A 24,691-nucleotide genomic window follows, 5' to 3' on the forward strand; every position below is an offset into this window, starting at 1 on the left:
CATACAAATAATTTTCACATTTTATTTCCGATATTAGTTCCACTTATGACATTTTTACGCTTGTATATTTACATTTTCATATTTTCCTATTTCTCCTCCCCCTAATCTAATACTGTGTCGTCTGAGATATTTATTTCATGTTTTGTTCCTTTCTCTTTCTATTTATATCTTTTTTCAAGCCAATCGTAAAATTGCCCCCGTGTCCTGTAATACGCTGGTTCCTCTTTGTCCTTTATTCTCAATGTCAACCTGTTCATTTCTGCACAATCTAATATATTCTTTATTACCTCCCCCTCCAATGGGATTTTATCTGCTTGCCAATTTTGTGCAAATACAATTCCAGCTGCTGTTATTATCTGTACAATCAAATATGAATCTTCTTTACTATATTTAACAATTGATATTTTTACCTGCGTAATTTGAATTATTGCTTTTTCCTCTAGGCTGCCGAAGAACAAAGAAAGACAATTTGGTATGGTGGTTAATGCACCAGGGTAGAAAGTAGGAGGCTGTGAGTTCTAGTCCTGCCTTGGTCGTGAAAGTTGCCAGAATCACATGAATCTTAGCCCCGCTTCTTTGCCATGAAAGCCGGTTGGGTGACTTTGGGCCGATCGCCAGGAGACGATGAGTTCTAGTCCCGCTTTAGTCATGAAAGGCAGTTGAGTGATTTTGGGTCAGTCATGCTCTCTGAGCCCAACCCACCCACCTCACAGAGTTGTTGTTGTGGGGGGGGGGGGAAATAGGAGGAGGGAGGGATGCTTGGTATGTTCGCCACCTTGAATTATTTGTAAAGATAACAAAGGTGAGAGATAGATGGTAGTAGAGAGACAGACAGAGAGACAGATCATAGATAGATAGATAGATAGATATAGATAGATAGATAGATAGATAGATGGATGGATTGATAGATGATAAATAGATGACAGACAGACATAGAGATAGATGACAGATATATATATATATATATATGTATGTATGTATGTATGTATGTATGTATGTATGTATGTATGAATGACTGAATGAATGAGATAGATAGATAGATAGATAGATAGATAGATAGATAGATGATAAATAGATGACAGACAGAGATAGAGGACAGATAGATGTATGTAAGTATGTATGTATGTATGTATGTATGTATGTATGTATGTATGAATAAATGAATGAATGAATGAATGAAATAGGTAGGTAGGTAGGTAGGTAGGTAGGTAGGTAGGTAGGTAGGTAGGTAGGTAGAGATAGAGATAATAGACAGACAGAGATAGATGACAGACAGATATATGGATGATAGATAAATAGATAGATAGATGATAAGTAGATGACAGACAGACAGACAAGAGATAGATGACAGATAGATAGATATATGAATGAATGAATGAATGAATGTGATGATAGATAGCTAAACAGACAGACAGATGATAAATAGATGACAGACAGAGATAGATGACAGATAGATATATGGATGTATAAACGAATGAATGAATGAATGAGATAAAGAGATAGATACATAAATACCTACATAGATAGATAAACTGTGACTAATGTCCTAATAGGAGGCCTCAAAAATGTTCTTCAGCCGCCAAAATCCGAATGCGTCTACAACAAAACCTCTGAAGAAAGAACAACAGAAAACCCTCCTTATCTAAAACACCTGGATGAAGCCAATGCCTAGAACAGGGATGGTGAAGCTTTTTGGCACCGAGTGCCCAAACTGGAACATGTGTGTACAGGTGCCCGCACTGGAAACCCAAAGACCAGCAGGCTGGTGTGCGCATGTCTGCTTTTGGGGCATTTTTTGGTCATTTTCAGGCCATTTTCGGACCGTTTTTTGGCCGTTTTTCAGGCCATTTTCAGGCTGTTTTCTGGTGCTCCAGGGCCCGCAAAGACCAGCATGCGTGCTGGAAACCAGAATAGCAGCTGGCAACAGCGCACGTACCCACAGAGAGGGCTCTGCGTGCCACCTCCAGCACGCGTGCCATAGGTTCGCCATCACTGGCCTAGAAAAATTCAGGCACATCTCATGGGCTGCCCCAGAACTCCCGTTCCCGAGAAGATGGCCAACGCATCAAAGGCGTCGGAGGGGCCCTCTCAACGGAGCACTGAAGGCAGAGGCAGAAAGGGACTCGGCCAAGCGCCCCCTTAACACCCCGTCCCCTTGACTCCAAAAACCAAATATCTGCTCCTTGATCAGGAAAATCCAGGTTCCCTTTTATTGCTTTCTACAGTGCAGTTCCTGTTCAGCAACTGGCGAGCAGACCCGTCTTTGCAGGACCAGCTGGAATGGTTGCAATCCACAGGTCCAACAGGTTTTTCTTCGGGTTTTAAAATGAGTATTTTAAGACAGGTGACCTGCCATTATTTTTTGGTTTTGTTTTGTAGGCTCACCATGTTTGGGAGTTACAACAAAGATTATATATGTCTATATTTACTATATGTTTACTATATGTTTACTATATGTTTACTATATGTTTACTATATGTTTGCTATATGTTTACTATATGTTTACTATATGTTTACTATATGTTTGCTATATGTTTGCTATATGTTTGCTGTATATTTACTATATATTTACTATATATTTATTATATATTTATTATATGTTTACTATATTCACACACGCGCGCACACACACACACACACACACACACCATTCTCCCTACATCTACCATCTACCTACCTATCTATTTATCTACCTACCTACCTGCTGTGTTTCCCCAAAAATAAGATAGGGTCTTATTTTCTTTTGACCCCTGAAATAAGCGCTTGGCCTTATTTTGGGGGAGGTCTTATTATTTTTGGGGTGCAGGAGGTGGCGAGCATGCTCACTTCATGGCTGCTGCTGTGTTGCAATATTGGGGGGGGGGGTTATTTTAGTGCATTTGCTCAAAAGTCCGAATGGGCTTATTATCCGGGGAGGTCTTATTTTCAGGGAAACGGTATCAACCAGTAGTGGGCTGTAACCTGTTTAACAACCAGTTTAGTGAACACGCACTTTGCTCCAGAGGTGGGTTCCTACCAGTTCAGACCGGTTCCTGTTTTTTGAGCCAGATTTCGCTTCATCTCTACTTTGTACCTTTTGGGTTTTCCTGCCCAGGTGTAAAACTTTGTCTCTGGGTGTATCTTTTTGCTGAAGCAGCCCACAGATTTGTCTCTATTGGCACCAGGAACACCTTAAAATCCTGGAAGGCATTGAAAGCGACAAAAAAATATAGTGGTTGAGTCAGGACTCTTATTGGTCATCTGAATATGCATATCCATGTAGTATCAAGTATCAACAGTGGAGACCTTCAAATTTCTAGGTTCTATCCTATCTCAAGACCTAAAATGGACACCTAACATCAAAAACATTATCAAAAAAGCACAACAAAGAATGTTCTTTCTGCGCCAACTCAGAAAGTTCAAACTGCCCAAGGAACTGCTGATTCTTTTCTACGGAGGAAGGACTGAGTCTGTCCTCTGCACCTCCATAACTGTCTGGTTTGGCTCTGCAACCCAACAAGACAGACACGGACTTCAGAGGATAATCAGAACTGCAGGAAAAGCAATGGCTACCAACCTGCCTTCCATTTAGGATCTGTACACAGCGCAGGTCAAAAAGAAGGCTGTGAAAATATCTATAGACCCCTCACATCCTAGACACAAATTGTTTCAACTTCTATCCTCAAAACGACGCTATAGAGCACTGCACACCAGAACAACTAGACACAAAGACAGTTTTTTCCCCAAACGCCATCACTCTGCTAAACAAATAATTCCCTCACCACTGTCAAATTATTCACTAAGGCTGCATTACTATTACTATTAATCTTCTCATCGTTCCTATCGCCCATCTCCCCCCACTTATAACTGTAGGATTGTAACTTTGTCGCTTGTATCCTCACCGTTTATATTGATGGCTTCCTAGTATTATTTGATTGCTTATTCGTACCCAATGACTATTATTAAGGGTTGTACCTTAGGATTCGTGATGAATGTATCTTTTCTTTTATGTACACTGAGAGCTTATGCACCAAAGACAGATTCCTTGTGTGTCCAATCACACTTAGCCAATAAAGAAATCTATTCTATTCTGTTTTATTCTATTCTATTCCTTTTTCTCTTCTCGTCTCCCTTCTCTATTCTATTCTATTCTATTCTATTATCAAAGACCCACCCACCAGGACTGTTGTCTTCTGGATTTGTGGACACCAAAAGTCCTCAAACAGCTACACAGACCCTTCAAGAGGACTTCTGGCCAGGAGTCTCCAGAATTTTTGCAGAATCCACATTTCCATCTTCTCCCAGTTTTTTCTAGCAGCCTCCTTCAACTTAGCCTTCTCTAGAAAAACTATCTGGAGAGGATGGAAGATGTAGTCCAACATATCTGAAGGGCACCGGATGCCGAGAACAAACCTCACAAGCTGGTTCACCCCAGAATTACCTCCCCAAAGGTCGGTAGTTTGGCAGATCGAATCCCTAGTGCTGCGTAATGGCGTGAGCTCCCATTACTTGTCCCAGCTTCTGCTAACATAGCAGTTCTAAAGCACGTAAAAAATGCAAGTAGAAAAATAGGGACCACCTTTGGTGGGAAGGTAGCAGCGTTCCATGCGCCTTCGGCGTTGAGTCATGCCGGCCACATGACCACAAAAATATCTTCAGACAACACTGGCTCTTTGGCTTTGTAACGGAGATCAGCACCGCCCCCTAGAGTCGGGAACAACTAACACATATGCGCAAGGGGAACCTTTACGTTTAGACGTCAATCTTTCGTACACTAGCTAGAACAGAGGTGAGAATGACATTCCGGTTCCGGAAAAGTCTTTTGCTAGGACTGCCTGCCTCCAGTTTTGTTCAAGAGAAAATCCAGTTTTTTCCATCTCACCTCCCTTGGTGTGAACTTGGAGAGCAGGACAGACCTGCCTTTAGGACGTTTTTTGCAGAGAATAAAAGGCCTTGAGATTGAAAAAAAATATAAGAAGAATGAAAGGAAAAAAGGAGAAGCAAAATCCTCATCTATTTCCTCATTGCTCAAAATAATAGCCCGAGACAATGGAGAACTCTTAGTCATCCATTCTAAGTGGAACTGTGGAGAAGCTCTGTGGGGGTTTTTTTCCCTTAAAGAGATGTGGAAATTATAAGCACAAAATGAATTTCATTTTGAATCAGTGCTTCTCTTTCACAGAGGCACACTTTGGGGTCGATTGTGGTCATAAGTTGAGGACTTCCTAAAACACACAAAGAACAGTTGCAGGAACTGAGCCTGGCTAGTCTAGGGAAGAGAAGGACCAGGGAAGACATGATAGCAGTCTTCCAATATTTGAGGGGCTGCCACAGAGAGGAAGGGATCAAGCTATTTTCCAAAGCCCCTGAAGGCCAAAAAAGGAATAATGGGTGGAAACTGATCAAGGAGAGATTCAACCCGGAAATAAGGAGAGATTTCCGGACAGGGAGAACAATCAACCCACGGAACAGAAGTTGCCTTCGGAAGTTGTGGGAGCTTCATCCCTGGAAGCTTTCCAGAAGAGACTGGACTGCCCACTGTCAGAAATGGTGTAGGGTCTCCTGCTTGGGCAGGGGGCTGGACTAGATGACCTACAAGGTCCCTTCCAACTCTCTTAATCTGTATCCATATTTATCTGCAAATATTCACCCATTTCAACCAGATTGTGTGTCAACCAAGATGTTCCACAGTTGAGTTTGGTGGATTTGCCAAGTCACCCTAAGAAGGCGATCGCCCAACTTTCATCTCAAGAACATCAACACACTACAAGATTTCCCTGCACAAGCAAGCTTGGAATTGAACCAGGGGAAGTTGCTGGTAAAAACAAAACAAAACGCTGTGCGCTCCGTTTAAAAATGAAGCCACGCGCACATCGCCACCACCGCCAAACACTGCATTCAAGAATTACCGTTCAAACGTTTAAGGCAGGGGTGTCAAACCCAAGGCCCATGGGCCGGATCCAGTGCTTAGATCTGGCCCTAGAAACAGCGAAGGGCATCCCGGCTCCATTTTCGCTAGCAGAGGATTGCAGGAGGCAGAAAACGGAGCTCGGGAGCCCGTTTTCTCTGGCAGAGTGCTTGGGCCGCCACAGGCGCCCCCGACACGAATGAGGTCGAACTGGCCACGCCCACCCTGGCCATGCCACGCCCTCAAACACAACTCTGATGTGGCCCTCAATGAAATCGAGTTTGACACCACCACCCCTAGACTAAGGTGTTTCGTAGTAGGTCACATCCTTACCGAAGGCTGATCTTTCTGTCTTATCTTATCCCTCTTCAGGAACACACCCGGTTCGGTCTCTCGGACACTGGAACGCTGCAAGTTGCAAATGACCATTTAAAAACTCAGGGAATTGTCTTCTAAACGGCGGAAAAAATAAAGCCCAAACTGAAATCAAACCATGAGGCAATTCAGAGCAAGAATGAAGAGCTCTGAATTGTGTCTAGCTACACTTCCTTTTCTCGGTAGCATGCCTCCACCCAGGCTCTGAATAACTGCTTCAAAAAAAATCTCCAGTTTTAAAACGACAGCCCACAAACGTATTTTGAAATCAAATGGATCTGTAAAATATTTCGAGCTTAAGAGCGAACAAGGAAGAGCTGAAGAGGAATGTTGCAATAAAGGTTTACATGCCGTGAAATATCCAGATCTCCAAGGAACTAAACAGTAGCTGCACCACTGGAATATTATAAGGGAAGCGGGAAACGGGGTGACCGTTCAAGCAGAATATTCACCCAATCCAAAAAGGAATTTTAATCAGGCATATTTTACATATTGGCAGTGGGCTTTTATGTATGTACTAGCTGGATACCTGTGCTTTGCGACAAAACTATGTGATTGGGCTATGCAGGAGAAATTTGGTTCAAAATCCGTTGGCTCAGTGGTGGTTGGTGATTGAAATACGTACGGGAATATCGCTCCCGCTGCCTTGAATCCGGAAGCAGTTTCATAGGTGGAAGACGTAGACATTTTGGTGAGGTATTGATGTTTAGTACTGTAAGAAGCCCCAGATCGTTCCTGAGTGAAGGAGTGGAACATCTGCCAGTTTGAACTGAGGTAACGGAATGTGAGGCAACTGGCAGTTGGAACAGAGTTCTTTTCAGATGGGAAGGGGGGGTAGCATCAAAGCGCGTTAATTACTGTATAAAAAATACTAATGATAGTCATTTTGAAAATCCTTTCTTAGCAAGCACCTCAAAGCCAAGAGGAACACATGTGCCAAATTTCAAGTTTGTAGGCTTTACGGTTCTGGAGATTTCATGATGATGCATGAATGGTATTTCGCTTTTATATATATAGAAGATGTAAAATAGTGGATAGGGCTTTCTGCATGTACAGAAGTTTAAAGCACACAAACAGTGATGCCCTTGATGCTCTCTAAGCTGGACTGTTTTCTTGCAGACATTTCAGGACCCAACTAGGTAACATCATCAATGCGAGAAGGGAGTAGGGGTTGTTCTCTGTTTGTATAGAAGTGGCTTGCATACAGGGAGTCCTCGACTTACAACTAGAGTTGAGCCCAAAATTTATGTTGCTAGGAGAGAAATTTGCTAAGTGAGTTTTGCTCCAGTTTACGACTTTTCTGTCACGTTTGTTAAGCTCCATTGTGGTTGTAAGTCAAGAAATACCTTGTAATGTCTTTTAAGGTGCTCACACTGATGTATTAAATAATCTTCATTTAATTGTCTCAGATATCAACTATTCCCAATTAGGTAAAGGTAAAGGTTCCCCTCACACATATGCGCAAGTCATTCCCGACTCTAGGGGGCGATGCTGATCTCCGTTTCTAAGCCGAAGAGCCAGCATTGTCCAAAAACGTCTCTGTGGTCATGTGGCCAGCATGACTCAAAACCGCAAAGGCGCACAGAACGCTGTTACCTTCCCACCAAAGGTGGTTCCTATTTTTCCTACTTGCATTTTTTACGTGCGTTCGAACTGCTATGTTGGCAGAAGCTGGGACAATGAACGGGAGCTCACTCCGTTACGCAGCGCTAGGGATTCGAACTGCCAAACTGCCGACCTTCTGATCGACAAGGTCAGCTTCTTAGCCACTGAGCCACCGCGTTCCTCAATTAAGAAGATGATAAAAAAATAACTTTGGGACCTAAATGAGCCCATTGAGGACAACAGAAACCTTCAGTGTGAAGCTGATTAAAGTCCAGTCAGTTTCAGGCAGGCGCTGCCAGTCAGTGGGAGGGTTACTATCAAGTAAATAAGATCACACAGCAGAGCTTGTGAACTCCCAGTTAGCATTCTTTGGGGACCTGCTAGGTAGGAGATGGAAGAAAGAGATAACTATAGTTTTTCTGCCTAAGGGGGTGGGGTGGACAGGTTAAACACAGGACGCTGTATGAGAGAACTTTGTCTAAAGGACGTTAGTGTCCTTTGCAGCAGCTGAGTCACAAGGTTCATTTAGCGACATGGGAACTAGTTGCAGTCACTAAATGAGGTTACTGGGAACTAGTTGCAGTCACTAAACGACTGCATGGGAGCCAGTGGCAGTCACTAAATGAGGACTACCAATATCCTTTGGTGTTATAATGTACATTTTCTCTCTCTTCCACAGGGCCTGCATATACCGTTACGTTGCACAGAAAAGGATCTTTTTAATTTGTCAAGCAAACATTACATTCAAGCGTTACTTCTGCGCAACGTGTCACTAGCATGCATAAATCTTGTATAAGAATCGCCCCCAAGCATAAGCCATTCGTAACCACCCCAAGAACAAACTTAAGTTTACTTCTACACGTTCTTTTCTCTTTCAGGATTAGCCTGAAGCTTTTCCCACTTCTCTTAAACTAACATCTCACATTTATCTCTTCAGACACCCTGGGCGATGCCATAGCATAGCAAAACCAATGTTTCCAATAAGCCAACATCCTTTTCTGCTGAAACGCAGCAGGAAAGCCCCAATAGCACAAGCCAGCGTGCACCATTTAAAAAAAAAATTCTTCACCCTTTTAAACCCAGGAGAAAGCATTTCCCTGTCCTTGTGTTTGCCCTCAGAAATTCTTGGGTGTATTACTGCATAACCAGAGCTGTGTGACAAGGATAAAGAGATTAGAATAATTTTTAATTTAACTCCTTCAGCTCGGAGCAGACAAAGGTTCATTGATTGATTAAGTGTGGAAGGACTCTCCCTCTCTCTCTCTGTCTGTCTTTCTCTCTTTCTCTGTCTTTCTCTCTGTCTCTCCATCCCTTTCTTTCTCTGTTTCTCTCTCTGTCTCTCTCTCTGTCTGTGTGTGTCTGTGTCTCTTTCTCTCTTTCTCTGTCTCTCTATTTCTCTCTCTGTCTCCCTCTGTCTGTCTGTGTGTGTGTGTCTTTCTCTCTCTCTCTCTCTCTCTCTCTCTCTCTCTCTCTCTCTCTCTCTCTCTGTGTGTCTCTCTCTGTGTGTGACTTTCTGTGTCTGTCTCTCTCTCTCTCTCTATTTCTCTCTGTCTTCCTCTCTCTGTGTCTGTCTGTGTGTGTATCTGTCTCTATTTCTCTGTTTCCCTCCCTCCCTCTCACTGTGTGTGTGTCTCTCTCTCTCTGTCTCTCTGTCTCTCTATCTCTCTTTTTCTCTTTCTCTCTCTCTCTCCGTCTTTCTTTCTCTGTCTTTCTCTCTGCCTCTCTCTCTATTTCCCTCCTTTTTCTTTGCAGGCACAAGATTACTCTAAGAGAGTAACAAAAGAAATCACTCACAATTTGCTTTTGCTAAAGTCTCAAACCCAAAGATGGCGAGATACCCCGACATTAAAAATAGATGCCATTTAGGGTTAGCTTTTTCCAGCCATCAACACACTTGCTTTTTAGAGCACGTTCTACTATTCAAGTTTCATTCAGAAATAATACTATGCATAGGACTGGGGTGACTGTTGTAACAATGCTTTGGGATTTTCCGCATGAATAACAGAATAACAAGTCTTTTAATAAATAAATAGCATTGATTCATAGCTGGCCAGAGTCATCTTGTAGTGGGGGAGGGTCGGCATAAATAATTAATAAATAAATTCAGGCTCTCTCTGCACAGCACCGATATTTCTCAACCTTCAGAACTTTAAGAGGTGTGGACTTCAATTCCCAGAATTCCCCACTTTTAGCATGCTGGGAATTGAAGTCCCCACCTTTTTAAATTGCCAAAGTTGAGAAACACTGCTTTAAATCATTCTGTGTACTGTTTACTCAACAAATACATATCCATTCCCAGCAGAAATCACGGTTATGTAAGGACAAAGTACATGATCTCATATCCTGGATAATATTTAGCCAGATTCCATACTGGCAGTGCGATGATTATTAAATATTCACATCCAAATGAGAGATTCATAGATCAAGGGTTGCATAGAGGAAAATCCAGTGATGCTCAAAGCAATGGGCTGAAACAAATCGTGAAAAATTCAGTGTAGACTCTCAAGCGCAATGCATCAAATCACCTGTCCCCAGATTTGCTTTAGACAACACTAGCTGGATACCCGTGCTTCGCGACTGCGTGACTGGGCTATGCAGGAGAAATCCGGTTCACTCCGGTTCAATCCGTTGGCTCAGTGGTGGTCAGTGATTGAAACACATAAGGGAATATCGCTCCCGCCGCCTCGAGTCCGGAAGCAGTTCTATAGGTGGAAGGCATAAACATTATGGTGAGGTACCGACGTTTAGTACTGTAAGGAGCCCCAGACGGCTCCTGAGTGAAGGAGTGGAACGTCTGTCAATTTGAACTGAGGTAACGGAATGTGAGGCAACTGGCAGTTGGAACAGAGTTCTTTTCAGGTGGGGAGGGGGAGTAGAACTCCTTAGCATCAGAGCATGTTAATTACTGTATAAGAAATACTAATGATCTGATGGTCATTTTGAAAAATCCTTTCTTAGTGAGCACCTAAAAGCCAAGAGGAACATACCTGCCAAATTTCAAGTTTGTAGGCTTTACCGTTCTGGAGATTTCGTGATGAGTGAGTGGTATTTGCCTTTTATATAGATAGATTATGTGCACTAAACGTACGTCTATAACCAAACACTCATTCAAACCAGGCTGGAGTTTTCATCCACAACTTAGCAATACATTTGAACCACACTTACGATGTATAGAATCCCAACAATGGCAGCAGAAAAGCAAAGCAGATAATTTATTTTGGTTTTTTTTTTAATTGGATCGGAGACCACCAAGAGATCCTGAGGCTATGCTAGGGCAAAAGGGAAACTCTTTCAATTCAACCTGAATTCCTGGCGACCCGCAGCTTTCATGGCTCAGTGCCAAATGGTTTCTCACCACCCCTCTTAGAATGAAACTAAACTTTCAAATCCAGCCTACAGATCTAGAGCTTCCTGGTGGCCTCCTGTCCATTTACTCCTAAAGTTCAACTCCGCTTTGCGTTTCTGCAATCCACCAAACTGAAGAGTTGTTGCCTCGAGAGAAGAGTGAGAAGCTTCGTTGACCAAATACAGCACGTACCCAGGAAGAGAACGAAGACTGACTAAGATAAAGGAAGTTCACATCAGCCAAAATAATTGCATCTTGTTTGCAATTATTTTTTTAAAAGGCAAATTAAAAATATGAACACCGCAGAATCCAATCCGTAATCCAGGCTCCATTTTAAAGGGCCCTGCTTCACGGACCGATTTAATGAAGTCTGGAATTGTGTGTTGTACAAAAAAAACAAAAAAAACCCTTCACTAGTTATCTGTGCCAAAAAACCACACTGCCCCTGTGGCTACTCATTTTAAGCTGCTGACATCTTTCGTGATTTTTGTTTGTTTGTTTACGTAACAGGAAAGCCGTAAAAAGTTTGCCGCCATTTTGCTTCTTAATGTAAGGTTCAATTCGAAGATGAATAGCAGCAAATGCAAAACACAATTGGATTATGAAGCTTTTGTGTGTGTGTTTGTGTGTGCTCAAAATCCAAAGTCACACTATGAATGAAGCAAGCAACAAAATATATATGTTGAGGTTGCACAATGCCAACCAGCAATGATGACCAAGATCATATGCCTTTTTCATGTGATTAATCATCATTTTAACCAATGGTACTTTTATTGCTAATAAAAAGAACTTCAGTTCTGTGGAATCTTTGGTGGTGAAAATTCTTCTGAATTCAGTTCTTAATTGCCTCTTATTATTATTAATGACTGCAATCATTAAAAACTGGTTTTTATTAGAGAATCTCGTTGCAAAGGCACCAGCTAAGTCAAGCTAGATTTCCCCAAGACTTTCCACCTCTCACTTGCCAGAATACGATCTGTTTGGTTTTGACCTTGATTGCAAACCCAACTAGGTAACATCATCAGTGCTACAAGGGAGTGGGGTTTGGAAGGAGGAAAGGGAGGGGACTGGGGAAGTCCTTGGTGCTCTCTGAGCTGGGTGGTTTTCTTGCAGAAATTTCTTGCAGACATTTCATTACCCAACTAGGGAACATCATCAGTGCGAAAATGGAGAAGGAAGAGGAGGCGGGGAAGAAGGAGGAGGAGGAGCTGAATGTAGAACTAGAGCTGCATGTTTCCCCTTTCAATTGTATTCGATTCTTGAAAACCGCTTCCACAAACCCCTTGGCCAAGTTTTTCAGAAAAGTTTTGCGCCATTGCCTCTTTCCTACGGCTGAGAAAAAGTGACTGGCCCAAAGTCACCCAGCTGGCTTTGGTGCCCCGAGGCAGAATTAAAACTCACAGCCTCCCTGTTTCAAAACTGAGCCCTCTTCACTCCTACACCGAATTGGTTTTTTCTTAAGCCACCTTTGATATGCTATTAATAAGATCTAGGGGCGTTTTTCAAGTAGACTGATAACGGGAAAAGAATAGATAGTGGTTATCTGATGTGAGTGAAGATTAGGCCGACCTGGGAAAACGTCTTTGGCCTCCAGCTATGCAGCCCCAATTCTTACTTGCTACCTGCATAAATAAGGATCAAAGATAAAGAGCCTCCCAAAAAAACAAAAAATAGAGAATGTGATCCCCTCTGTTCAGATGTCTGGATTAGGAGAACAGCAAGTGTACCTTGCAATAATTTAGGAGTCCTGGTTAATAGTTCATCCATTCCATCCTCGAGGAGGGGGAAACGAGAAGAATTTGATAACTGGCTTGTCACCGATTCGCTTGGCTTGTGCATTCCATTTTAGAAATTTGCAAGGAACTCAAGCACCCTTGGCTAGAGACCCCAATTCCAAGCTATCAAAATAACAAATCAGGAATAGCAGAATAACATAGTTGGAAGGGGCCTTGGAGGCCTTCTAGTCCAGCCCCCTGATCCAGCAGGAAACCCTTACAGAATTGCAGAATAACAGAGTTGGAAGGGATCTCGAAGGTCTTCTAGTCCAACCTCAAGCAGGAGACCCTCTACCTACCATTTCAAACCAGGTCTAAAAGTGTAAGCAAAGCCCCTCTTACTGTTTAGCCAGAAATATCCCTTCCTTTCCTGCCAGAAAGAAGAAGATAAGACAATATCTTAATCCCATCAGGAAAACTGATGGGATTAAGACTGGAGTGAAGGAGAAGTCCACAAAGAGAGTTTTGATGGGGAACTGTAGAAAATATTGCCAGGTGTTTGGTAGGTCTGCTCACTCAGATGCTTGTCAGGGGCCTTGGATTTTGACTCCTGTTGAGTCTCCTTGCATGGATTATTGGAATGAAATCCCGACATATTTAGAATAGGATGGGATAGGATAGAATAACAGAGCTGGAAGGGACCTTGGAGGTCTTCTAGTCCAACCCCCTGCTTAGGCAGGAAACCCTACACCACTTCAGACAAATGGTTATCCAATCTCCTCTTAAAACCTCCAGTGTTGGAGCATTCACAACTTCTGGAGGCAAGTTGTTCCACTGATTAATTGTTCTAACTGTCAGGAAATTCCTCCTCAGTTCTAAGTTGCTTCTCTCCTTGATTGGTTTCCATCCATTGCTTCTTGTTCTACACTCAGGTGCCTTGGAGAATAGTTTGACTCCCTCTTCTTTGTGGCAAACCCTGAGATATTGGAACACTGCTATCATATCTCCCCTAGTCCTTCTTTTCATTAAACTACACAGTTCCTGCAACCATTTATATGTTTTGGCCTCCAGTCCCCTAATCATCTTGGTTGCTCTTCTCTGCACTCTTTCCAGAGTCTCAACATCTTTCTTACATCGTGGTGACCAAAACTTGTTGCCGTATTCCAAGTGTGGCCTTACCAAGGCATTATAAATTGGTATTAACACTTCATGTGATCTTGATTCTAGAAATCCCTCTGTTGATGCAGCCTAGGACTGTGTTGGCTTTTTTGGCAGCTGCTGCACACTGCTGGCTCATATTTAAATGGTTATCCACTAGGACTCCTAGATCCCTTTCACAGTTACTGCTATTGAGCAAGATACCACCCATACTGTACCTGTGCATTTCGTTTTTTCTTGCCTAAATGTAGAACCTGACTTTTTTCACCATTTAAAGTTCTCAGTGGAGACATTAGATTGTCTGTTGTCTTTGCAATTCAAATGGGGATGAATTGCATCACGAGTCAACAAAATTCTTTTAAAAATTCCATCTATAGAAAGATACCAACCAGGTCTTGACAATGCCAAGAAGGGAGCTCCTCATGGCAAGGGCTAGATGTATTCAGAACCACATTATCGGTACAGCTAGTCCTCGACTAATGACAGTTCATTCGGTCACCGTTCAAAGTTACAACAGCTCTGGAAAAATGTGACCTATGGACGTTTTTCACACTTAAGACCCGTTGCAGTGTCTCCATAGTCAAGTGATCAAAATGGCAACCGACTCATATTTATGACGGTTGCAGAGTGCCCAGGGTCATACGATCACCTGACAAGCAAGATCAATGGGGAAACTGGATTCAACTAACAACCGTGTTGCTAATGTCACAACTGCCGTGACTCACTTAACAACTGCGGCAGGAAAGGTCATCACACGGGGCAAAACTCCTTTTAATGACCATCTCGCTTAGCCATGGAAACGTTGGGTCCAATTGTGGCCGGGGTGGTTTGAGGATTACGTGTATATTAGTACTACAGCTTGGTTAAATTGCAGCTCTACCCATCAGACATGCTCCGGGGTCGCATCTCAGCTTTACTCCTGGGTAAGGGCACCGTGTGGAGTTTGGACAGCGCCATCCAACTATCTGACTCGCCCCAAATCCATTTCCTAATTTTTCCCAACTCAGGAAACCATTTCTGGTTGCCCGACAAGTTGCAAAAACGGGGCCCTCTTAAAGCTGGGAAACACGAGTTCAAAAAGACTTCCATAACATTAAAAACATATATCCAAATGGTCTAAACCGGGGGATAGCCACCTGCAGCTCTGGAGCCACAGGTGGCTCTTTCATTCCTCTGCTGCAGCTCCCTGTGGCTCAAAATTTGCATCACAACCGCCAATGTGTGATACCTGCCGGCACATGATTTATTGAGGTATTCAACCATGGATCAATCCAAGAAAAGAAAAGTTTCAGAAAGTAAACAGAACGTTTAATTCAACTACATATACCATACTCAGGAAATAGCCAGACATGGGAAGGGTTTTGTTGCTCCCGGTGTTTTCTTTTCTGTGGGAAAGGGGACCCAATGGCTCTTTGAGTGTTTAAGATTGCCGTCTAAACCAATTAGCTGAGAAACAATCTTTAAAGCAACAGGCTTTCTCCCCGTACAATGTGTAGCAGGGGAAACAAAACTGAACGGTTCCTTTTTTTAGTTAGATTTATAAGTAATATACGTTTCGTCTACTGAAAAACAAAACAAAATCCAAACCACCAACCAACAGACAATTTCTTCTCTTATTCTAATTTCTTCCTTCAAAGCATCCATTGTGTTGATTTCCCCAGGCTTCGGCTCCTGTCCAAATGAACACGCAACGTTGCGATCATACACACCTGTGATCATACACACCTGCTGAGCTAAGAGATCCTGGAAAGAAATTAAGTTAAATGTTCCTTGCAAGAGGGACAATATTTTGGGTTCCGCCCCCAAAAAACCAGAAATGCCCATGATAGGGAAGCATTGTTCTTAAATGCAGAAAGAAGTTTTCAGAGTTAAGATCAGCTGAATGGGCGAAGGGAGAGGAGATGCATCTTTAAATCTTACAATTCGGCACAGCTTTTCCGATAAATATTTTCATTTTAAAGCGGAAAATTACAGAAGCAGCTTGTTGAGTCAACGAGAGATTGAGTCTAAGCAAAAGGGGCACAAGTCACATTTCTACTCACAACCTGTCCAAATAATTCAGGATCAGACTGCCTCCTCCTAGGAGTATTGCTATAGCAATTTTATACAAAGTTCCTACTAAACCAAATCACTTCAAAACCGTCTGTGCAAAACAGCTGATGAAAGCTCACCGTTTAAAAATAAATCAAGCCATCCCTATAAAAATTCTTATAGGTAAACTAAAGACACACGCTCTTTTTCTGCTTTAAAGGTGAACAGCTATTCAATTCCCATTCCAGAGGAATAAATAAATATAGGAGATAAAGCCACTCTCTGTTCCAGTTTGACAGGAAAACTAAGCCTTTGGTCAATCATCATCATCATCATCATCATCATCATCATCTAAATTAAATGGTGGAAATAGAATCAAGGCCATAAATACCTGGGCAATACCAGTTATAAGATACACAGCTGGTATAGTTAACTGGACACAAGCTGATTTGGACATTTTGGACCGAAAAACCAGGAAACTAATGACAATGCACTACAGTTTACATCCACGCGGTGACACTGATAGATTATACCTGCCCCGAAAATCAGGTGGCAGAGGATTATTACAAGTGAAGCAAATAGTTGAAGAAGAAAAACATGCACTGGCTGATTATCTAAAAGAAAGTCAAGAACATCTATTAATCGAAGTAAAGAACAAAAATCTACTGAAGGCCCAACAGACGAAACAAGAATACAGAAAAGATGTGATAAAATCAAGAATGGAGAGTTGGCAGAACAAAGCCTTACATGGTCAATTTCTGGAAAAAATAAAAGATAAAGTGGACAGTGAAAAAACCTGGTTATGGTTAACAACAGGTACATTAAAGAAAGAAACAGAGTCACTAATCCTGGCTGCGCAAGAACAAGCTATCCGAACAAATGCCATTAAGGCCAAAATCGAAAAATCCTCTGATGATGCCAAATGCAGACTCTGCAAAGAAGTTGGTGAAACTGTTGACCACATACTCAGCTGCTGTAAAAAAATCACGCAGACTGATTATAAATTGTGGCACAATTCAATGGCACAAATGATCCACTGGAATTTGTGCAAAAATTATAATATTAAAACAACAACAAACTAGTGGGAACATAAGCCTGAAAAAGTCACCGAAAATCAGATGGTCAAGATCCTATGGGATTTTCGTATACAAACAGACAAAATACTGGCGCATAATACACCAGACATCACACTGGTTGAGAAAAAGAAGGTTACAATCATAGACATCACAATACCAGGTGATAGCAGGGTTGACGAGAAGGAACATGAAAAAGTCACGAAATACCAGGACTTAAAAATTGAAATCCAACGATTATGGCACAAACCAGCAGTGGTAATTCCAGTGGTAATCGGCACACTGGGTGCTATTCCAAAAGCACTGGAATTACATTTAAAACAGTTAAAACTTGACAAAATCACCATCAGTCAAATGCAAAAAGCTGCACTGCTTGGATCTGAACGTATATTACGAAAATACGTTACGACGTCCTAGGCCCCTGGGTGGGGCCCGACTAGTAATCAATGCCAAATCCGGCGAAACAACTGGGCGCTGTGATACAATTGAATAATAATAATAATAGTAATAACAACAACAATAACAACACCACAGGCTGATTGTCTACCACATCATAATCAAATTGCCCAAATCACAGATTGAAAGGGTTGCCAGAAGTTGGGTTCGAATCCAGCAAAACTGATCAGGAACACCCAATTGACAAAGTTCTTGAAAATGAGCAAGCCAAGATCCTGTGGGACCTACAGATCCAGACAAACAGACATCTGGCCCACAACATGCCTGACATCACTATTGTGGAAATGAAAAAAAAAGATCTGTTTCATTGATATTGCAATACCAGGCGATGCACGAGTTGAAGCAAACAGCTGGGGGAAGAATAGCAAAATATCATGATTTGCAAATTGGAATTGAACGACTGTGGAGGAGGAAAACAATGATTGTACCAATAGTAAGAGGAGTCCTTGGTGCAGTACCCAAAGGGTTGCCTAGATACATGGAAATTCGGAATTTTGAATATCCTGACTTTGCAAAAAAAACCAACAACCCCGTTTTACTCAGAACTCCCTATGTACTTAACCGCTCTTACGTCCTTGGTTAAGTAGACTTGAACTGTTAGGTTTTTACCAGTCCCAGACTGTGAATTGATGATGATGATGATGATAGATGATGATGATGATGATGATGATGATGATGATAATAATAATAATAATAATAATAATAATAATAATAATAATAATAATAATAATAATGAGACAGTCGACCATTTGATCAGTGGGTGCAGCAAAATTTCACAAACTGACTACCTACAACACCTTGACTGAGTTGCTAAAATCATTCACCGGAAATTATGCCAGAAGTTTGGATTTGAGTACAGAAGAAACCACTGGGACCATCAGGTTGAGGAGGTTTTAGAGAATGAGAAAGTCAAGATCTTGTGGGACTTCAGAATCCAGACTGACAGGCACTTGGCCTACAACAATACACCTGACATAACAATAGTTGAAAAGAAAAAAGTTTGATTTGTTGACATTGCAATATGTGGTGATGCGCAGATAGAAGATAAGCAGCAAGAAAAAATCACAAAGTACCGGGACTTACAAATTGAGGTTGAGCGACTGTGGAAAAAGAAATTGTGTGTTGTCCGGATTGTAATTGGAGCCCTTGGAGCAATACCTAAAGGACTACCTCGCTATTTGGAAATTTTAAATCTATCAGATTTGAACATTCTGATTCTACAAAAAACCGCCCTACTTAGAACAGCTTATATCCTCCGACGTTACCTTAACAGTTCCTAGATCCTTGGTTAGGACTCGAGCTGTTAGGCTACCAACCAGCCTCAAAGGCTGTGAATCTCACCAAAGATTAACCAAATAATAAACAGTGATACCCATTGTCATCGGGGCACTTGGCACCATGTCTAAGAATTTTATAAGATACATCAACGAATTGCAGCTTCCTGCAATAACACCAATGGAACTGCAGAAAACTGCGCTACTCGGAACATCATATATTTTAAGAAGGTACTTGCTTGATACCTAGGATGCTGGCAGCAATCTGTATCAACCATTAGCACCAGTCAATGGTATTTGTGACACATTTTTGAATGTTCAGTTGACTTGAGTTTCATGTTTAATGAATAAAGTATAATAATAATAATATGCTACTCGGAACAACATACATTTTAAGAAGACACTTGGTTGATACCTGGAATGCTGGCAGCAACCCGTATCAACCATTAGCATCAGTCAATGGTATTTGTGATGCATTTTTAAATGTTCAATTGACTGTTTCATGCTTAATGAATAAAAGTTTATAATAATAATGATATCTGTAACACCATCAAACATCCAGATTTGCCTTCGGCGATCGGTAGACAAAAGTGCCAAACCCAGTCTGAACATTCGGCTGACTGTCTGACAATTCATAATCATAATCATTTATAGTAATAAAAAAAGTAAGTCTTAAATAATCATCCCCACTGGTCAATCCTCCCTGTTTTTCATAGGAGATTCCAAAGTCGAAGGCGGTAAAAAAAATTAAAAAATTAAAAGCATGTTCTGGGAGAAATTTTTTTAAAAAAATCATTCTGTCTGAGGAAGAGTCATCATTAAAATGATCACATTCCCTGCATTCCATCCGAGCACCCCGAGTGTAAGAGCCCAACCTTGCCAAGGGCAATAACTCCCCCCCCCACCAAGTTATCAAAGCCCTTTAAAGTTTGCCTTAAAGCCAAACGCACCCAAAAGGAATTCAAAAGTTGTTTCTTATTACAGAATAACCGAGATGGATGGGACCTTAGAGGTCTTCTAGTCCAACCCCCTGCTCAGGCCGGAAACCCTACACCATTGTGGTATAGCTGTCCAATCTCTTCTTTAAAAAACCTCCAGTGTTGGAGCGCCCACAATTTATGGAGGGAAGCTGTTCCACTGTTAATTGTCCTTCCTTCCTCCCTTCCTTCCTGCCTGCCTGCCTTCCTTCTTCTCCCATCCTCCCTCCCTCTTCTTCCTTCCTTGCTCCTCTCTTTCTTTCTTTCTTTCTTTCTTTCTTTCTTTCTTTCTTTCTTTTATTCCTTCCTTCCTTCCTTCTCTCTTTCTTTCCTTCTCTCTCTTTCTCTCTTTTCTTTCCTTCTTCTCACATCTTCCTTCCCTCTTCTTACTCCCTTCCTCTCTCTCTCTCTCTCTCTCTCTCTCTCTCTCTCTCTCTCTCTCTCTCTCTCTCTTCTTTCATGTGTCCTAGACCCAGTGAGATGGTAGATGACCCATTTTAGAGAGAGAGAAAGAGGAAAAAACCCAAGGTGCTTTTACCAAACGGCAACTGGACTTCCTTGTTTTATGTTACCTTCGGATACCTTTCCCTCTTCCTCCAAGAAGTTTCCAAAGAACCAAAAACAACCCAGGGGAAAAGTCCAGTTGCCTTTTTTTTGGGGGGGGGGGGAGAGAAACACCGCCGGCCTGGATGATGGCGAAACTCCGTAGAACGCAAAACTTTCCCCAAAGTTTTACCTTGCTCCAGCTGTCTTGACACCAGGAAGAAAGGAAGGAAGCAGGTAAGCCGGCGAGGGAAGGCACCCTCTGACCTCCCTCTCCCCACCCATCCACCCATAAAGGGGCGCCAAGGGAAGGGGGTTAGGATCTCCGAGCCCCCTCCGCGCGGCGCCACTCGAGAGCATCCTCCCCTGGCTGTCTTCCCCGCTCACCTGGGAGTTTTTTTTCCGCGCAGGGAAAGTGGAGAATGCGCAATTACGCGAGCCAGCTGGACAGCGAGCTCTCCCTTTTCATTGGCTCTTTTCCAAAGATCAGAGAGCTCTCCCCTCCCCAAATTCTTACCCGGGCTTAAAGCGGGAGAGCCACGGCTTGCGGGGCTCTCACCTCTTCCTCTGCCAGCTTCTTCTCCTCCTCCTCCTCCTCTTCCTCCCTCCCTTCCAGCCTTCAGCCAGGTTTAACTCCCCGGCTTCTCAAACTCACCTAACCAGATTTTTTGCACTGACTCCACCACGGCCTCTGTGCTAAATCTGAGCTGCTGAAATTTTAGCCTTCCTCCCTCCCCCCTTGCCCTCCCCCCTCCCTCGGGAGCTTTTTGTTCTTCGGCAAGGTCGCTCACCTTGGCCCCTTTTTCTCTTGCAGGGGGGGAAGAGCCAAGTTGGAGAACAGAGAAGGAAGGAAGGAGAAACTTTGGAAACTCCTGTTCTGAAACTGCGCCCCCCCCCCTTCTCATTCTCTCCTGTCCAAACCAAAATATAAATTGGGTCTGGTATTTGTTTGTTTGTTCATTTATTTACTTATTTACTTACTTACTGTTCTAAAATCCACGGCTTTGCTGACTTACCACATCTACAGGGGGGGAAAATAAATTGTAGAATCCAAGGATGGGACAGAATAACAAGAGTTGGACGGGACCTTGTAGGTCATCTAGTCCAACCCTCTGCCCAAGCAGGAGACCCTCCACCATTTCTGACAAATGGCAGTCTAGTCTCTTCTTGAAAGGCTCCAGGGACGAAGCTCCCACAACTTCTGAAGGCAACTTCTGTTCCATGGGTGGATTGTTCTCATTACAATCAATTAGCTTAATTCTGAAATGTATTTGAATATAAGCCAGGCTGTTGGTTTGTTATAATAAATATAACAAAACCAACAGCCCAGCTTTAATTCTTTATCTGGGCCAGCTTTCTAACCACATTTGTCCTAAGCCATAAAAGGTAAGCACTGGAGAAAAAAACATATTTAGCGAGGCGTAATTTCCACCTGTTAAGCTGTATTTACATTTATGACTCTCCTTTGACCGGTTTCTAGGCAGGGGACACTCAATGCGCAAGAATAAAATTAATCCAAACACAGCCAATCCTTGATTTAGGACCACAAGTGAGCTCAGAATTTAGATTACATGATTCAGAAATGTGTTAACAGAGTTTGGCCCCGTTTTGCAACCTTCCTTGCTATGGAGGTTAAGTGAACCGCTGCAGTGGCGAAACTAGGAACACGGATTGTTAAGTGGATACAGCTTCCCCGCTGACTTTGCTTGCTTGTCAAAAGGTTGCAAAAGGTTGCAATCATGTCACCCCGGGATGTTGCATAACCGTCATAAATATGAGCCAGTTGCCAAGGATCTGAAGGTAAATTGTGTGAGCGTGGGGATGGCTGCAACAGTAGTAAGTATGGAAAATGCTCATAAGCAGGGTTGGGATTCAGCCGGTTCGCACCGGTTCGCGGAATCGGTTGTTACAAGGACCGGCTGGCCCTGCCCACTTCGCCCCTCCCCTCCCAGGAGTCTCCACGCGGCCCATTCATCAATTAAAATGCAGAGCTCGCACAGAGGCTCTGGGATGGAGAAAAACGGGCCTACCGGAAGTTCCGGAAATCCAGAAATGAGCCTTGGTTCCAGACTCTGGAGGGCCTCTGGAGCTCAGAGGAGGCCATTTTCACACTCCCGGAGGCTCAGGGAAAGTCACCCCGCTGTGGCCAAGTAGGCCACGCCCCCGTGGCCACACCCACCCAGCAACCTGGCAGAGAACTGGTTGCTAAAAATTTTCAACCCCACCCCTGGTTATAAGTCCCTTTTCCCGGTGCTGTTGTACCTTCGAACGGCCACTAAACAAGCTGTTGTAAGCCGAGGACGGACCTGTTTTCGCCTTTATGACTCTCCTTTGACAGGTTTCCAGGCAGGGCACGCTCCGTGTTTTAAAAACAAATGAAATTATAATTCTAATACGCTGCAAAGTGAGCCACTCTGGGTATAAGCTTCCTAGGGCGATGTCGTTAAAATCCAGCCTTAAAGAGACACATTCTGAAGCCAGCTGACCTTGCCTCCCATTTAGCTACCTTTCTAAAGATATTTTTTAAGGAGGTTCCGTACAGCAGGACGTGGGATATCAAGGCTGCCTGCAGCTTTCAAGATAAAAGTTAGAAACAATGCGGCTGAAGCAGTGTGGGGCGTGGGGGGGGGATAAAATTGGACAACTCAACCACACACAATCCCATCTTCTCCCCCTTGAGTGATGAATTCAAACAGATAACAGGTCCCTGAATTCTTCTCCAAATCTTCCACCTTGTGACTTTAAATTTTGCAACGCAATTTAAGCTATCCATCTTTTTTTTAAAAAAAAATTTTGACTCAGGAGGAGTCAATCCCAAGGGGGGGGGGGTTATTACAATTACAGTAGTGATCCAATAGTATAAATTACAATCACAGTTGCAATCCAATCGTATTAAACCATCGTGGGCCCTACATTTGGTAGAGGGCACAGGCAATCTTCACACTTTTCCAAACTATTATTTCCCAAGGCACCCGAAGACCAGACAAGGAATAATGGATGGAAATTGAACAAGGAAAGATTCAACCTGGAAATAAGGAGAGATTTTCTGGCAGTGAGAACAATCAACCCATGGAACAGAAGTTGCCTTTGGAAGTTGTGGGAGCTTCACCCCTGGAGGCTTTCAAGAAGAGACTGGACTGCCCTCTGTCAGAAATGGTATAGGGTCTCGTGCTTGGGCAGGGGGTTGGATTAGATGACCTACAAGGTCCCTTCCAACTCTGTTATTATTCTGTTATTCAGAATTTGTGGGAGCTTCACCCCTGGAAGCTTTCAAGAACAGACTGGACTGCCCTCTGTCAGAAATGGGGTAGGGTCTCCTACTTGGGCGGGGTGGTGGTGTTGGACTAGATGACCTACAAGGTCCCTTCCAACTCTGTAAATCAAACTTGTACAATTTTAAACCTCAAGAGAAAGAAGGGCTGAAAAGACTTACCTGGATCGTAGCGCCCTTCAGATTTGGTAAGAATTAAGTGCAGACTGGATGAAAAGGTCGATTTCTCACTTCTTTCTGGAACTGTTTTGCAAAAAAGTCCTTTCCCCTCCACATCCCACAGGCATACTTCTGGTTTTTGTTTTTGTTTTAACCGAAGATAAAAGGAAGCAAAATTTTAAAAATAAAATAAAATTGGGGAGGAAAAAAACGAAGCTCTTTTCAACCTACCTCGTCGCTGCGCAAAATAAACAAACAGAGACACTTCTTCAGTTCGGTTTAGCCCTTCTGCGTTACCTACCCCCCCCTCACCCCCCTCCCTCCTTTTGAGACTAATGGAATCAACCCAAGCCGAAGATCTGAAATCTTATTGAGCCCTTGTGACTCAAACATACCACAGACCCTTAAAGAGGAAGTCTCCAGCTTCCAATGGGTTTTTTCCCCCTCTTTTTCATTTTTGGTTTTGAAAAGTTGTGAGTCTTGCTTGTGTTGTTATGCAATTGGGGGTGGGGGAAAATGAGATGGTTTTTGGTTTGTTTGTTTGTTTGAATGTGTAGGAAGTTAGCGCCCACCCCTCTCCTAGAAAAAAATGAAATATCCTGGGAAATATTGAAAAAGGCAGAATATTATATTTCCCTGGATCAGAAATGGAGAAACATGTTTTTAGGCAGGAAGCAGACTTACTCTTAATAGCCCCCACCTTTCTCGATGGGCCATCAGGGGCCCTGAGTTTGTCTACTCTACATAACAAAGGTAGGATTAGCCTTCTACAGAAACCCACCGCAGGGCACCTGGGAAGAAGCAATGCTCAGCCAAACTTG

General features: G+C 42.8%; 1 protein-coding gene across 10 annotated transcripts in view; it reads right to left on the reverse strand.

The window, feature by feature from the left end:
- Positions 1-24,240, reverse strand: part of RBM47 (RNA binding motif protein 47) — a 92,305-nt gene extending 68,065 nt beyond the window's left edge. The window contains exon 1 of one of the 10 annotated variants that reach the window (XM_081958995.1): positions 24,102-24,240. The gene's annotated coding sequence lies outside the window, so the exon portion shown is untranslated. Of the gene's footprint in view, positions 1-6,220; positions 6,385-20,633; positions 20,801-20,827; positions 21,013-21,456; positions 21,642-22,470; positions 22,577-22,702; positions 22,900-23,873; positions 24,078-24,101 lie in introns of those variants that run through there. The other 9 variants (XM_081958997.1, XM_081959002.1, XM_081958990.1 and 6 more) reach the window with 9 other exon arrangements.
- Positions 24,241-24,691: the final 451 nt, after the last annotated feature.

Source organism: Natrix helvetica (genome assembly GCF_964273705.1).
Source record: "Natrix helvetica genome assembly, chromosome: 7".
In the NCBI taxonomy this organism is placed as follows: domain Eukaryota; kingdom Metazoa; phylum Chordata; class Lepidosauria; order Squamata; family Natricidae; genus Natrix; species Natrix helvetica.